This window comes from Lonchura striata, chromosome 2, assembly GCF_050655825.1.
Source record: "Lonchura striata isolate lonStrDom1 chromosome 2, ASM5065582v1, whole genome shotgun sequence".
Taxonomy (NCBI): Eukaryota; Metazoa; Chordata; class Aves; order Passeriformes; family Estrildidae; genus Lonchura; species Lonchura striata.
Window position 1 is genome coordinate 62,134,601 of NC_140704.1, and position 17,470 is coordinate 62,152,070.

At 38.7% G+C, this 17,470-nt stretch overlaps 1 long non-coding RNA gene across 1 annotated transcript in view; it reads left to right on the forward strand.

The window, feature by feature from the left end:
* Window positions 1-17,110, forward strand: part of LOC116183305 (uncharacterized) — a 118,512-nt gene extending 101,402 nt beyond the window's left edge. The window contains exons 5-6 of the long non-coding RNA XR_004147905.2: window positions 2,055-2,175; window positions 17,080-17,110. This is a non-coding gene — a long non-coding RNA (uncharacterized LOC116183305). The remainder of the gene's footprint in view (window positions 1-2,054; window positions 2,176-17,079) is intronic.
* The last annotated feature ends 360 nt before the right edge of the window (window positions 17,111-17,470 follow it).

Here is a 17,470-nt window from a genome sequence, read left to right on the forward strand (position 1 = left end):
AAAATGAGCCGTATTGTTATCAGATACTTAACATAATTATTCATTGCTATTGTTCACATAAATATATACATGATTTTTTTTTTTTTGCAATGCTTTCATAAATCTCCAGATGAGTTTGATTCCTTCTGCTGAGAGATTTAATTGTTCGTATATGTTTTCCATGGGAATGATGAAAGCCAGCTAGAATTACTGCTGAGTGAACTAGAACAATCCTGGATTATGATGAATGGAAGTAGTGAGTGATGTAAGCAAAACATTACTGAGTTTGAAGCACCTATAATTAGAGGGTCATGATATTTCAATTGAAAGTTGCCATGTCAAACATGGGACAAATACAATACTTGTCTTTTACTTCTGAAAGCTTTTGAGCAAGAAATTAGTTAATCACAAAATGGCATGTGGTTATTACACAGCAAGCTTGCATAACTTCGTAAGAACAGGTCTCATTTACATCAGGAACTAATTAAACAAGTGAGAGCTAAAACACTTGGAAATGTTCCTTTGGTTCTTGAGCTGATCCTGGATACACAAAGTGCTGAAATCACATAAAAAAATTTAGTCTTGTCACTAATGAAGAGCTAAGATTTTTTACTACAGCTTTTCATATCTGCTAGGCTCCAGGCTTAAATAAATTAGGAAACATTAATCTGGGTTCAGGTTGCTGCCTTGAATTTCCTTGTTTGACTCATTTAATTTGAATCAATAGCTCATTTTTTTATTTGTTTGCCACATAGAAGATTCGGCTCACAGACTACAGGGTGGTTACGTCAGGACATGTCAGGAGGCAGCTGGAAAGCTTACCTCTAAGGATAGTATTTACAGAGATGATGACTGTACTTACAAGGATGTGACCCACATACAGGAAATGATGGAAATAAAGTAGCCCTCTTTTTCTAGTAAAACTCATCTCTAATGAAATCTAAGAGGTTCTGAGACGTAACTCAAAACTGAGCGTGAGCAAGAGGAGGTTGTAAAAGAACATCACTTCTGGACAAGAAACCAAGCAGGTCAAAATAATGGGCTTTAATTATAGGAGACAGAAAGTGGACAGAATACTGGATTTTGAAGGCAAGACATCAGGGGTGCAGATCTTTGCCTCCTGTACAAAGCAGTGTGTATAATCAGACTCCTGGTGGTACACAGTGGACCTTAGGTTCACCTCAGTCCTCATTTCCTGAGTTTCTTTTGACACCATTGAAGTCTATTAAAGACAATCTTCTCTGGCAGTATTTCAAGAGAGAAGGGATATTATGAAATGCAGCAAGAGCAGAGCAAAATAAATTATCATCTGTAATGTCCTTTTAACATTGTGTATGTAGAGGGGGAGTGTGAGCATGTGCACACATGTAAGTAATCTGGATTTAAACTGATTTTTAAATTAAATTCTGTCAGATGTGCAAAATTAACAGAAAAAAATGTTTCTATTCTGCATTGCCTGCATTTGGGTAAGCTTGACTAGTAATAACTGTGAGGAAAGAGAAGTAAGAGAAAAGCAATTCAGGGTGGTGCTGCTACCTTAGGAGAAAAAACTGGTAACTTGTTGTGGTGCTTCATACAGGCTTTGTTACACCTCTTTTCCTTTGCCTCTCTAAAGGGAAATAGATCAGGGCCAGCACACTGTATATATTAGCAGGTTAACATACTGGGCTATACTTGCACTTTATTGTAAATGTTTTTGGTACTTCTTCTAAGTCTGTGTTTACCTTGGGTATTTTCTTAGTTCACACATGTGAAATAACAGCTGGGACTTGCCAAAATATAGCAGTCAAGTGCTGTACATGTAGTAGCTTTAAAACTAACACAGGTGTCCTAGATCCCTTACGCAGAATAAACAGAAGCACACGATCAAGAGTGTGTCTAACTCCTCTCTTCTGGAAATGACGTGTCTTGAAATGCTTGATCTGACAGGCACAGTTTCTCAAAAAAGAAGTATCACAGAGGTGAAATGCTGTTGATTTCTACAACAACAAGTGCACTGTCTTTATTTTTTTCATATAAATGCATTATTGTCATAACTTGGATCTATCTATTTCTACCCTTTTCTTTTTCAAAAGAAAAGCAAGTACATTTAATGAGCTGAGTTCACTCCTGGGTCACACTAGCGCAGAAGGACAAGACCTCCATTGCTGGAAAGACCACCCAGAGAGGAGGAAGCTGCACTTGCCCAGGAAGGAGGTAAGACAAGAAGGTCCCAGCAATTTTCTTCCAGGGCCCAAGGCATGAGCACCAGCAGCCTCACAGGCAGAATCCTTAGGGCCCTGGCCACGCAGAAGGGATCTGTTTCTTTTCAGTGTGGGCACACCTCATTTCCTTTGTGCTGGAGAGGCTGTCTGTGAACCAAACAATACCATTGCATTGAGCTGCTCAGTGTTTATATGGCTTCTATTTTTTTTTGTCTCCATAAATTTACACTGCACTCCTCTTTCTATATGTAAAAGAGAAATAAAATAGGATACAGTACAGCAATGGTAGCTAATATACACAGAGGAGGAACTTGTTATGGCCTTGTCCAGGAGTAGGCAACTACAATTGCGCAAATAATCAAGAATCCCACCCAAAATGTACAGTAGTGGAAATTCAGGACAAAATTCAGGGAGGATGACATACACAAGCATCATATTCCCATGGCAACACTTGTGCTGTCTTGTTGCCTGCATAAAGGACTGGAAGTAGATAAACAAGCTCAGGCACATACAAGAAAGAATAGCAGCAGGTTGCTTCTGTCAAAGAGGTACTGCTTTGCAAAGATGCCCTTAGAGTAGCATTCATGTACTGTAAGTGAAGACATTCGTTTGGCAAGTTCAGTCAAAAGGAAGTTGCATTTTCCATAGTAATTCCATTGACCTACACTTTCTCATGAAAGTATGTGATTCATACTGTCTGTAAGAATAGAAATTAAGTCATTGGAAAAGTACCATCAACCCTCTGGAATCAATGTACTCAGTTTAAAAATCTGTGAGACTGGACAGAGGCTTCCAATCCTACAAATACAATAAATTTTGATAAAGGCATCAGCATTATTAGTTCTAGCATACAAATTCCTATGGGTTGCTCTAATAAAAATAAGAGTTGAAAATTTATTTCTAATTACACCACAAAAATGTTTTTCATAAAGAGTTTTTGTAAAATTGCCTTATTAAGGGTTATTTGTGTAAATTTCCAATGCTAAAGGAATTTTTTTTCCCTGCAGGGCTAATCTAAAGTAAAATTCTGATGTTGCCCGTAGTTGTACCTGAAATGTTGTCTGCTTTTTGCAGCTGGACCAGTTGATCTGATGAAAGATATTGCTTCTCCTTAGAGCTTACCTTGCTGTTTTTGTAGATACCATAAATCTTATAGCGTATTTCATCCTGACCTTTCTGTAGAGGTAAAAGTGTCTTGGATTCAGATCTAGATTCCTGAATACTTTTCTTGTAGATAATGTGATACATTTAGTTTTCCACGTTGTACATGGCCAGCACAGGATTAGCATGGCTTTAATTGATTGCAGGAGGATCAAGTAAGTGGATTAGAGCTGCTTCACAACCAAGAAAGTTGATGATCTTGAATGTAAACTCCCTCAACTGGGGACATGAGATGAAGAAAAGAAACTTTAATTAACTGCTTTGAGAAATGGTAAAAGCCAGACTATGTCCTTGTTTCCCAGTATATTCCAGTTATCTCTTGGGATAACTCTATTTTAATAGAATGCCAACTTTCTTTTTAATACGATCCTTGAAATTTCTTTTAAGCCACCTAAAATGTCATGGCTTTTTCCTTCATCAATCAAAACATATTTTTTTTAACTGTGGGATGTTTGTTCAGTAGAGCTCGCTGTTTTTCTTTCACTGATTTTCTTTTTAACATGCAGTTGTTGAAAACTTAATTTTGAATTTAGTCAGCTTTGTCCAAGATGCATTGCTATTCCAAGTAGAATTTGTGGTATGTTTTCTGCAGTCCGGTGTAAGGGATGTAAGGCATGATGGATGATGTTTGGAATGGAAAGATGAATGAATACAGCCATTACCAAAGCTTCTCTCTTGATCTGAAAAGAGAAATCCATTTCTTTGTTACTTCTTGATAAGAAATTTACAGCAACACTGTGTTGGAAAAAAGTTGCATCTGAAAAATATATTTTTATTTAGACTTTGGGCTAAGATGAGTTTTGTGGGTTTTGTCTTTTAAAAATCCTGTGAACATAAAAAACATTTTAGAAGTGTTGTTGAAAGGGAGTGTGTTCCTATTTTGACTTTATGGCAATTTATTAATCTTTTTATGCAAAATTTATGTTTCCTGTCCTAATAGGTTCTTTACCACATGGCAAAGAAGCAATAACAGCCTTACAGGTAGGCAAAACATCAGGCCTCAGAGGTCCTGGAGAAAAAAAACACCATCTTTTCAAATAGTTTGAAGCCTAAAGAAGTCAAAACACTCTCATTCAAAAGTATAATCCTGAAAATACAGTGAAAAATAGGATAGTAAACTAATGGCTTCATTCTGAATTTCTAAGTGCAGGCAGAATTTGGCCTTTGTACCTGCAGGCTAAGTTGTTAGCCAATAAGATTACCTTGCTGGTAGCACAGAAATCTCCAAGGCAACAAGTTGTGCCTGAACCACCACACAAACCCTGACAGGTCTCCCCCACACACCTCTCCACCCACATCCCTTTAAATTTCCTGGTACCCATTGCCTATGAGGGGTAGGAACACATAAACTCTGCATCCCACACAAGGGGGGTATCATGAAGACCTGGGAGCTTCCCAGGGTATGGCACTACTGGCTTGCTAGAGGAGTTTCTGACACTGTCACTAATTTTAGGAGGGTTCACTGTTGCTCTCCAAGAAACAGATCTCTAACCTTCATAGCTGTAGAGAAAAACTGAATTCACAACAGATTAAAAAAAAAAAAAAAAAAAAAAAAAAAAGGATAAAAGAAAGGAACTCCATTTTTTAAGTTAAAGGATTTTTGGTTTACTTTCTTGCTTCTCTCCAGCTATGAGTGAACACCAGGCCTGCTGCTCTGTGAACAAGAGGCAGCAGCTGGTGCCAGCAAAGGAAATTGGGATGAGCTGGGCCTCTCCTTTCTCTCCTCTTCCCTCTGTCTATGCACACCTGCAGGCAAAATATGGGGCAAGAAGCCCTCTTCCAGTCCCCACAGCTGAAGTGTGTCAGGGCAGAGAACTGGAGGAGGTCAGTGTGGAGCTGTGCATGCCAGCACCATGGGGACCACAGGAATGTGACTGTAAGGTCTTGTGTCTATGTGTCCTTAGACAGGAGAACATGCTGCTTCCCAGAAGTGCTTTTGTCCATGGTAAGCCCAATGCCCTCTTTCAGAAAAGGCTTTCAGACACATACCCCCGAAAAGGAAAAAGGAAGTTTTGAAAGGTGGGATCTGAGGAGAGGAAGTGACTCATGGGCTCAAAGAGAGATGGCCAGGGAGTGACAGCTGGCCGAGGCAGCAGAAGAGATCCCCAACTGTGCCGAGTCGTGGGAATGGGGGTGAGGAAGGAGCCTAAAGCTGGGGAAGCCGAGTTTCAGGAACAGCTACAGTCCTATACTTGCCTCTTGGGCACGGGATTTTTAATGCATTCCACCACAGCCGGCTTTCAGGCTCACCAGCGTGCCTGGCTGCACTATGCCTGTACCTTAGAGGTGACTCCAGCTGCTGTCCCAGTCAGCAGAGCACTGTTGGGCCCTGCAAGGTGCCAACCACTGTGCCTGCAACCCCTGCATGCTCACCCTGGGGTGGCCACCCTGCCTTCCCCACCTTCAAGGGCACACCACCACCTGCTGTGGCATTCCTGGATGCAGCCTTTCTGGGGATGGTCCGAGGGGAGGAAAGGTGTCTGCAATTTGCATGAAAAACATGAGATTTTTGCCCTAGTTTTCTATTTTGCAAATAGCTATCTTTTGTCACATTAAAGCAGTAAGAGCATGTTTGGGGGTTTTGCACTGGTCCCTTGCAGAAAGCTTTGTCAGGGTGGACTTAGTCTCCACTGATGCCCTTTTCTACCTGATGCAAGAATGAGCATTTTTCCTTCGTCCTCTTCTGCACCTTGTAATCTGTGTGCCCTCTGGTAGAGTAAGTTTTCTCTCCTAATGAGGAAGCTCAAGCAGTCAGGTCTTTGTGAACACTAAACAAGGAATTTCCTGGCTTTCAAACAATTTCCCCCTTTAATGATGATGTTCTAATAATATCCTCTTTTTTTTTTAATTAACTGATCTCTACTTGATCCCTCATCTGCAGAGTACTCAAATAATAAACTGGCTGCAATTCTGTCCTGTGTCTCCTAAAGGAAGTGAACCAGAGATAACATGATGTTACCTTTTGTTCCTTTTATTTATTATTTATTTAAGCATCTTTAATGAGTTATCCTATGGACCAAGTAAGGTAGGATCAGATAGAGTGCTCATTTTGGACCCTTTTTGAATTAGACCCTTTTTTTGTTGAGATCAGTAGTGTCACAGAACTCACTGGTGTAGTCAAGATGTGCGCTGCAGGAATATTATAAATCCAAGTTTTACTGGCTTTTGCTTTATGGCATTGACCAGCCTATTTGTAATATGCATGTAAACAGAACTGCATATTAGTCAAGCACTTCTTGAGTTGTTTAAAGCAACTTCTTCCCCAGAGCACTACAGAGCTAAAACTGGGAAAGAACTATTTCCTCCATTGCCGAGGTCACAGGAGTGAAACAAGTGGAAAGATTTGCTGTAATATATGAAAATTATGCTCCATAGCTACATCTGTAAAAGCTGTGGGCAATTATATTCATGTGCACCTCCAGAACCAGGGTTGAAGTTTGGTTTGAAAAATGTTGCAATTAAAACCTGTGACAATTCATCAAGGGAAAGAAGTATATATTATCACAGAATCGCAGCATGGTTTGACTTGAAAAGGACCTTAAAGATCATCTAGTCTCAACACTGCTGCCATGGACAGGGACACCTTCCATTAGACCAGGGTGCTCAAAGATGTTTTTCCTTCTATGCCAAAAATAAAAAGGAGTGTGTTGTAGAGCATTCCCTGAGAGCTAATAAAGGTAAATAATCAGTTCTTGGCTACAGCAAATGGAGCTCATCTAATCTTCATTAATTTCACTTGGCTATTCAAAGAAACAGTGTTTTCATATGTCAGGTCCTGCTATCAGATCTTATCCTTTGTCCATCTTCTTCTTAGGCTTTTCTGCAAATTGAATTTTTATTTTTTTTTCAATATCTATAAAACTGGGACGTGTATCCTGAAAATACTGACCTGGAAAGGGGTCTACTTTTGTTTTAGTCAGATGCTTTTCAACCTTCTGGAAGAACCTTCATATAAGGTACCTGTAGCAAGAAATCACAACTTATGCTTGACATTTTTAGCTTTCTGTGCTAAGAGTGGTCCAGTAAGTCCACTTGTACCATCCACATAGTTCCTTATTTATTTTGTTTTCTAGTCAAGCTAATGCTTAGCTGGGTCAATCAGTGACTAGCTGATGAAAAGCCAAATCAGTTGCAAGCCATACAATATGTCAGTCTAGGTTTTGAAGTGCTTCTCTGTGATAGTCATGCAATCATGACACTGTGCTCCTCACACTCTTACCCAAAGAATCAGCTTTTCCCTAGGGATTACCTTAGCCATCAGCACTTACAAGGAAGTAAACAGTGGCAGTCATGAGAAGCAGCCCTGACTCCATCTCATAAATAATTTCATTTACGGTTTTCGCACCCGATAGTGTTAAACAGATGCAGCAGTGGAGCTCAAAAGTATATTCCTAAGTGATTATGTATTGTATGGTATATGGCCGCCTACATAATTTCATCCTCACCTCTAATGTGTGTCTTTTGGCATGCTCAGACTATTCTGGGTTGCATTCTTAATTGTCAGGACTAAATTTAAAATATTCTTCTAAAATAGTTTTATGTGATTCATCCATCACTGTCCAGAACTTTTGCATCTATGTGGATCTTGGTGAATGAGCAATTAGTGTATTCCTTTGAAACTCAAAGACAGCTTAATTCTTACTCCAATTTTTTCATTGCTGACTCCAACACGCCTTAATTTATATTTATGAGAGGTTTTGGGCTCCCTCTGGTGGTCTTTGAAAACCAGAAAGCTTAAACAGAATGTAAATCAAATAAACAATAGTTATGTTCATGAGAAGTTCTTATAATTTGCAGAAGAATACTTGCCTAATTCCTCCTCTTTCTTTTACCACAATTCTTTTTTTTTTATAGAGATCTTTTGCTATGGTGATTTATCTTGAGAGAGGAGAAAGGCATAGTGATATATCTAAAAGCAACGAAGTAGGTAAATTCAGCAAAGGGGCTGTGCTTTCATTAGTGATTTCACAAACAAAACCTACAAAACCTGTCTGTTAGTTTTTCATCTATTTCTCCTACTAGATCTTCAGCTCCTGCACTGGATTTGAAATTAGTCCACAGCTCTTTACTATTGAAAAATAAGGTAAAATTATTTCATTCTTGATGGCTATTGTGAAAATTAGGTTTACCATAAATGGAAAGTCAGACCCCACTCTCAAATTTTTATTTTCTCAATTTAGATTTTATGCTGGGAGACTTAAAGGAAAACAAAAATAATAAAACGTCAACCTCAACAAGAGGTTTCTCTTTCTCCCCAGGCTCAAATACATAGGTATGCTTCTTGGTGAAGTAAAGAGAACTTGTATAGAAATGTTCCACATAAATGCACAGATAATTACTAAAAACATACAGAACACAAAGGTGAAAACTGCTTCTGATCATTCTCTGCTTCTGCCAAAGTCAGTGCTGGTTTGCAAGCAGCCTGGCAGTGGGCTAGGATTTCAGTGCAGGTATATGCAGGGCACTGTGGCCCAAAATCTGCAGCTGAGATGCTCAGTGCTGGTTGTGCATCTGCTGCACTAGTGCTGCAGGAGCATGTGGGCAGCCAGGTGACTGCCAGAGCACAGGAATGTCTCCAGGACAGTCCCCTCACCTTTTATTATATTCTTTTTTTATCTTTTTTTTTTCCCCCCCATTCAGAGCAATTGTATGGTGGTCTGGACAGGAAAGCAGGAAAGTACCTTTGATATCCAGGAGTTCTGAGGTATTGTGGTTATAATTCCTTTAGATTTTCCTGCCTTCCTAAATAGAAGAGCTTTTCTTCCCTTTCTTCTTTTTTTTTTTTTTTTTTTCCAATACTTGTAGGACAGAATGGACAGAAAAGGGACAAAGACAAATAATTAAGAAAGTTCTACCTGGAAAAAAATGTTTGGTTACAATACCTCCAAATTAGTGTAAATTTTTGGATGACTATCTTGATGTACAAAATGCTGGCCCCATGTCAAAAATGGAAATTTATCCCATTTTGCTCCATGGAACCAGGATTTTTACCCAAATGACTTAACTAAAAGTCTTGTTGTTCAACTTTATGTATATAATTATATTCTGAAACCAGCTGGTAGATTTCATCAGGTGCTCCCCTTCTTCTCAGGGCGTTACTGGTGTAAGTTACCTATTAAAACTAGGAAATGTGGTTTTTGGGCTTTTTGTGTTGTTTTTTTGTTTTGTTTTGGTTTTTTTTTTTTAATTTCTTTTTATTAATAACTTGTTCCATGTAAGGAATTTGTTCACTGTTGAAAGTTTCTGTCCTGAGTGCCAGCAAAGGGCTCAGTCCTGTAAGTTCCCATCCAGCGAGGCACTTAGGCATGTCCTTAATCTCAAACATGGGTCTCATCCCCAGGACTTCACCAAACAGAGACTAAAGATCCTGCAGATGCGACCCCCAAGCCTCCTCTCCATTGGTCTTCTGCAGAGCTTCCATAGATTTGTTATAGTAATATGGTAAGAATTAAGCCAATGGCATTTAAGGTATTGTTATAAAAATACTGCACAAAGATAATACATGCTGTATTGTATAGTGTATCAGTTTTCAAACCAGGCAATGGAGTTTTATGCAAGCTTGAGCTCCTTTGTTTTTTTGTACAAAAGGGGACACTCTTATAGCATCTTACGTGGTTTTGATTATAGCATTTGTGATTCTTTAAATATTTATTCTTCAGCAGTTAAGAAACTTGGTGAAGGGGAACTTTATAAACATTTATCGTGGATCGAGTGTTCATGTGGGAAAAAAAAAAATGAGGCGCTTTCTCCTATAGCGAAGTACCTTTTCATTAAATCTGTGTCCTCTGTTCAGCAGAGTATCTTGTCAAGGGCAATTATTGACAATATATCCAGCCTTACACAGATATCCAAGTTTCTGTAAAAGTTGTCTAGACTCCCCAGAATGCATAAAGTCTGCCCTGAGCTGATGTCCATTCCACATAGCTGCCCAGGGATCACTTCAGCAGTGTTAGATGTGCCATTCGGCATTCACAGCATGCAGCTCTCCAGAAGACAGGCGAGTAAACACTCCCTTCAGCACCTGAAAGATTTATTTGCTTTGGGGTGATTGGCAGCAGTGTCATGTAAAGCACCACAGGGCAAATTCCATTTGATTAAATAATTATCACATATGACCAAACAATGTATCATTATGTGTGAACACAAACACAAACTCCCCAAATTCCCTCCATTTCCTCCCCTGCTCTGTTAATTTCTCCTTCATAGGCAACAGACACAATTACGGACTTTAAACTGAAAAGGTTCCAGGGTAGGGATGGTACTCAGATCTTAAAATACCATGTGCTGATTAAAATTTTTATACAGCTTATTTAAAACAGCTTCCCTGAGAAGAAGTGGAAAGTGCATCACTCAATGGACCCCAAGTAGTTTTCAGCAAATTCAATCCCACAGAACATTTCCTAGGGAGAGGCAGGGACTTTTTCTGCCTCCTACTGCAAATAATTATAATGGGCCTCCTTTCATGGCCCAGTTTTTCCAAGCTCTATCTGGGCAGATTTCCCAGTGACTTTAGTGCAATTAAAACTGTTAAAAAGACTTGCAGGATGGCTTCCAGTTCTCTGGGCACTGAAAGACAATGAAAACGGTGTGTACCTCATACATAAATATGGAGGCACAGCCTGTGAATTAAGTGGGTGCCCGGGGTCCGGGCAGCACAGCTGGGCGCCGCTGGCTGCTCGCTGTGACATGGCATCATGCCTGCAGTAGTATAATGCTAAAAACACACCTGCTGATATTAAGATGGATCAAAAGAAAATCTAAGCCCCGCAGATGCCGGTGAAAAACCCGCTGTCTCTTCTTCTCTTCCACTGGTGTTTTTTTGCTCCTGTGCCAGCCACCTTCCATAAAGACAGCAGAGGTAGAACACGGCTCTGGCTGAGGGGATGAGGGTCTCCTGTGATGCTGCAGTGCCACCCTCAGCTAACACTTGCAACATCAGTTGGAGAGAGTGGAATAGGAGGACACTTATAAGGAAAGGTTGGCTGGGTTCTTTAGCTGGGCTGGTCTTTCTCATTAAGTTTCTCTGCTTTATTAATGTTGTCCTTGTTTTAGGCACTTACTTTCAGGATGAAGGTCTGGCACAGCATCTTCTGTCATCAATGGGAGCCCTTCCTCTGACTTACAGAAAGAGAGGTAGTGTCTTCATTTCTGATTTTCAGTTTTTCAATGTTCTGAAGTGCATTGTCCAACTCAGTCTTCAGATACCTTCCAAGTACCACTTTGTCTACAAAGGCTGTGCTAAAGCAGAAGTGTTTGATTCCTGGTACTGTGTATATCTGCTTGATTGGGCAGTAATTCTGGATTCCAGGCAGGTTAATTCTAAAAGTGTCATTACTCCACCTTGGTCAGTATCTTTTGCTGGGATTATTCCAAACAAACTTGACCTGTTGAAATGTAACGTTTCTCATACTAGTTTCCCAAACTAGTGAGGCTGTTGCTATTTCAGGTGGCTTAAAAATATGTGCACAGTTTGTACTTTGAATGTTTGATAAGCTTAAAACATGAAATATATAATGCAGTTTGAACTTTCTAGTGTTATTTCATCACCAAAAAAGCAAAGTCTTGAGGCTCAGCAATTGCCTTTGTCAGAATGTAAATTCCAGCATGTAATACCCAGGCTGTATGTTTCAGGAAATCAGTATTAACCTATTAGTATGCAGTTTTCCTTGGAGAAGAGCCATCTTCACACTGAGCCTGTATTCCTGCTTCAAACCTTCCTGTCACTGTTCCGTATCCACGACCCAGCCTAAGGCTGCCTTTGACGGTTCTCCAGCCATTTCCTGCATACTGCACTAGCACTAATTGAAAATTTGGGTGGCCTTGCTTATTTATTTTCCTGGAATGTAGTGGGTTATATTTTCATGGCACTTTCTCAGCAGTGCAACGTTTCAATTTCAAAACCACTGCAATATGAGGAAAAGTAACCCCAAAAATTAAAAAAATAACAATAAAAAGCAGCATATCTTTGATTAATTTTTACAGTAGTTCTTTTGTAAAAATATATAATGGAAAAAGAATTCAATGTTGCTTCTGTTTTTCAAGATCAGAGGGAAGAGAAGCAATTTAAATACATGTACAAGATGGTCACATGCAGACACAATGAGGCATGAAACTTTAAATGTACAGATGCCATGGAAATGAAAAGATAATATAAAGTGTGTTCTTTGCAAGTCTTGCAGAGTTCAATAGCTACATAATGTGTGTGGAGGGAAAGAGAAACAGCCCCCCTGCCCTCTCTAGGAAAATTCCAGCTATGTCTGGATATGCCATTGGCACTAGCATTGTGCTTTGCCTCCCCAGATTTCTGCAGGAATGTCATTCCACAGCAGACAGGATTAGTATGTCACTGTTACCTCCTTTCTTGGAGATGAACATGCTTGGGCATGAGTACCTGTTGCAAATTTCAAGTTTTGATCAAAAAAATTCACTGATCTCTTGACAATATTTCAAGTCTTCAGAATTCTTTTCTCTTCATGCCTAATTGTTTTGGTTTATGGTGATTTTTACTGTGTGTGCAAAAATTAAAGGTTGGCATGATCCTGTTTGTTTTTCTTCCTGATACATTAAGTGCAACTACTGAAGTCTTTTGGGAATTATGTTTTGTTCCCAGAATTCAGGCATAAGGAAATGTTTAAAAATAAATATACAATTAAGGTGCTGATCTGTGTCTGAGAAATTATTTGAAGGAAGAGTGAATTGAAGATGGAGTCTGTTTTTACCTACAGGCACACATCTTTAGGATTACCCAAATATTTTAATTTATCAATGTTCTAGAATGGAGATAAAACTGGATGATGAAATAAATTTGAAAAAACAAAATGTGTCTTCTATTTCTGAGTTTTCAAGATCTTATTTTGGGGTTTTATCTATAAGTGACATTTGGAGACCTTTAAGTCAAGCATCAAACATTTCTTCCAATTTAGTGAAGTAACAAAATAAGCAGGGTGGGATTTTTTGTTTGGTTCGTTTGTTGTGGGGCTTTATTTTGGGGTTTTGTTGTTTGTCCTTTTTTGTTGTTGTTGAGGGTTTAGGGGGGCTTTGGTTTTTTAACAAAAGCAATCTCAAATCAAAATGTCAGCCCAATCATTCCTCCATATTCTCATTTCCTTCTTTGAAAAGTCATGATATACCCATTGGGGAAGTTCAGATTTTAACTGGGCCTTTCCAGCCAGTTCTGAATCCTATTTCCAAACTCCCTCATGATACATTTCCCAGTGAGAAAGCTGATTTTGTCAGTTAAAAAGTGCCCTAAGTTAAGGGCTGTGTAGCAATCAATCAAAGCGTATCTTGCATGCACATATTGTGCCTCATTACAATTAACAGTGAGTTTTGTTTCAGCTGGATATTACAAATTCCCTGAGATGCATGGCTGAGAGAACTGGGGTTGTTCTGCCTGGAAAAAGAAAGCTTCAGGGAGACCTAATTGCAGCCTTACAGTACATGAAGAGAACTTACAGGAAAGATGTGGCAATGCTCTTTGCAAGAGCATGTAGCGACAGAACAACAGGGAATAGGTTCAAATGAAAAGCTTTAGATTAGATATTAGGAAAAAAATCTTTACAGTGGGAGTGATGAGGCACTGGAACAAGTTGCCCAGGGAAGCTGTGGGTGTCCTATCCCTGGAAGTGTTCAAGGCCAGATTGGATGGGGCTCTGTGCAACCTGATCCAATGGAAGATGTCCCTGGCCTTGGCAACAGAGTTGAACCTAGGTGATTTTTAAGATCCCTTCCAACCCCAATCATTCCATGATTCTATGAAGGGCAACACAAGTGAGTAATTGAGGACTTCACTTTTTTTATTTATAGCTGGTTAATTTTGCCTTGTAAATAAGAGTAATCAATTGGGAAAGATGGGTTGAAATGGATGCTCCTCCAGCCTTGTCTCTCCTCCATGAGGATTTGTCTACCTTGTTGAGGATACAGTCACACCATCAGCTTGGCTTTTGGCACAAATGAAACACAGCACAGAACAGGAGGGATCTTGTGGTGGGCATATGGGCACTTTTAGAAATGGGCTTGCTGCACATTGAGGTTGTAACTCTTACAGCACAGCACAATAATTAGTGATTGTCACAGTCACAAATGATCGCTACTAACTCTTCTAATTCTGATTTTTTTTTTTTTTTTTTTGCAAATGCCTTTAGAGAAAACACCAGGATTCCTGTCAGATCACAACTGATGTTGTCTTTCATTGTCTTTCACTCTATTTGGGAAATAGACAAATGGGATGGAAACTATTCTAGCCAGTTTTCATGTACCAGCCTTTTTTTCTGTGGCTAGAAATACTTATATATATATATATATATATATATATATATATATATATATATGTATATAATTGTTTTCTCCTGCTGCTTGCTCACAACTGAATCATGACACAGGTCTTAAGTGGGCAAATGTAATGATATCAGCATAGAAAGCTAGCCAGTACATAGCAAGAGCAAACACAAGCCTGATGTCAAAACTTAAAAGATGCACAGAGCTAAAAGGAACCTCATGAATGTGCCTAGTACATCCTGCCTCTTAAGGAAAGACTGACTATAACTCCAGGAATAGAGTTATTCCTGGAGGTGCTTTAGCCACTTCTTAAAGGCTTCCAACGAACCTGGTTCAATGGATTCCCTAAACAATCTATACCAGTATTTCGTTGTCTTCAGTGTTTCAGTTTTTCTAAATGCCTTTGCTATATTGTTTCCTATACCTATTCACCCTGTCCCTCCCAGACATGGAAAACTAACTCTTAGCCACTGCTGTGCAACTTTTATCCAGCCTTCAGAAGTAGTGGATTATTTCTCACAAACAGGATTTGGGTGTGCAAAATACTATTACTATAATTATCATTGTCATTGTTCTTATCATTATATCATAGTAATGTAGAAACAGGACAGAATATTAATTATAAATGTATTCAGATATTGACCATATTTTAAAATGTGTATCTCAAAGCATAGAGTCAGGGTCTCAGGTACAAGCTGACCTGAACTGGGGACTGTATAAGGCTAAGGCTACTTAATGTGCATGCATAATTTTAAGTATTTGAGTTCAGTATTTTTGGTAAAGTGAATAATAGACCTAAAAGTGTTTTCAAGTTAATGGGAACTCATAAGTGCTTTCTTGGATCACAGCCCAAGAGCTCAGCACATTGCAGGGCTAAATACAGATTTAACAGTCTAAATTTAGGCCTCTGTGTTTTAAAACATTGGCTAAGATTCTTCTCAGAAATTTCAGTGGAAATTGCTGAAGATCTGAAGTCAAGCCCAAACACCCCTTAAACTTCTGTGTCTAAGAATAAATGTCACTAAGAAACACTAAAGACTAGAACTGTAGTTCATTAAAATTAAATATTGTCATGTGTTTAATGGGTTTCAGATGATTTACTACCTTTGATCATACACTGGAGTCACAGAACAAGATTCACATTTTAGTGTCAATTGCTTGTCTGAGATATTAAAATATTTTTTCTCTCTGAAAGCAACTTAAGAATTATATCTAATTGATATAAAATGCAACCTCTTGCTAGCAGCATAGTTGTGATACTAATCTTAATGTAAATTACCTAAAAATTGAGTTTTAAAAAACCAATTATACTTGTTCCAGTTGCATAGTTTATCTACTTTTTTACCATTCTCATCCCCTTTTTCTGAGCCCTATTTTGTAATTTGCCTTTTCTTTTTCACCCTAAAAGACTTAGAGATCAGTTGGTCAGGAGAAGCAAGAGAGGAAAGAAGAGACAGATAGGGAGAATTATGAAGAAAGAAAAAAATAAAGCAAACAAAAAGGTACTTAGTAATAGATGAAACCTTTGTAATATTAAATTCAAGAATTCCTGTATAATTTCCTTTAAAATAAATACACTTTTGCAGAGACACTGAATGGGGAAAATTAGGGAAACAAGTTGGTTCCATTAAAATGAGTCAAACTGAAAATTAATTAATAGTTCCTTGTTACTCAAGTTGATTTTCCCTAGTCACATTAGGAAGTGTTGGCTGCTACTGGAGCAGAGATATTCCCCCTTCCAGTAGAGTGTACCTGGGGTGATCAGGCAGAAATGGACAGTCCCATGGGTACAGTTCAGTTCACAACAGTGGATCTGATCTCTGAGCTCACTCACCGTGATTTCAAAAGTCAGAGAAAATATCTGAGTAATAGCTTTTCCATGCTTATTCCCAAAGTATGGAAATTAAAGCAGTTGTGTCAGAGTTCGTTCTTGTGGAAAAGAGAATCTCACCTGGAATTTGAAAGTCAAAACCCCCAAACAGCCTTTGAAGTGGGATTTTTCTTCCCTTTGAGAAAGGGGCAAAATTTTAAGTTGGTTTATATTTCAACTTCTCCCCATCTATTTTTTAACAATACCCACAGTACAGAAAGACTGGTCCCAAGAAGTATTTAAACTGATGCAACTTAGTAGTGACACCCTTGACAGAGCTGTGGTATTCAGCATTCAGTATTTTTAGCTGCACGAAGTAATTTAGTAATTTGTTTCATTGGTGCTGTTTAGAGAAACAATGCCTCTGGGTCAGTAGTGCACAGATTACTTGGATAAGTCTTGAAAGGGAAGAATTAGTGTGGTGTTAGCCAAGAAAGTAAAAGAGTGAGAGAATTTTGTGTACTGTTGGAAATGGTTGAAAGTGCAAAGACTATATTTTTTGTTTGATGTGGAAAAAGTGACTGTGCATGCTCTGGAAGAAAACTCAAAATATTGTGTGCATTAATTTATATGTTGTTTCTCTTGAAGCATACCAGAAATCATCTGGGAGAAAACACTGATCGGTAAGTTGTTTCTTTCTCTCTCGCCTCTCAGTGAAGATAAATATATTTCTCTGGCTTAAGCTCCCAGATAATCGCCAAAGGCTGCCAAGGTCAAAGAATTTATTTCTGAACCTATGTATTAAATAAAGAAATAGAGACATAAGATTTAAGTAAATCAGTTCCTGGATACTGGTTTGACAACTCAGATCCAGGTGATTTTCAGTTTAGGAGGAAGCAGAAAGCAGCTGGTCTTGTGAGCAAAATATAATGCAGGAAATCTACTTGGAAATTGAAATATCTCTATGAATTTTTTATAAAATCTCTGGGAACTTCTAGAAACCAACCTCCACAGGGATGTTACATTGATGGTTCAAGGA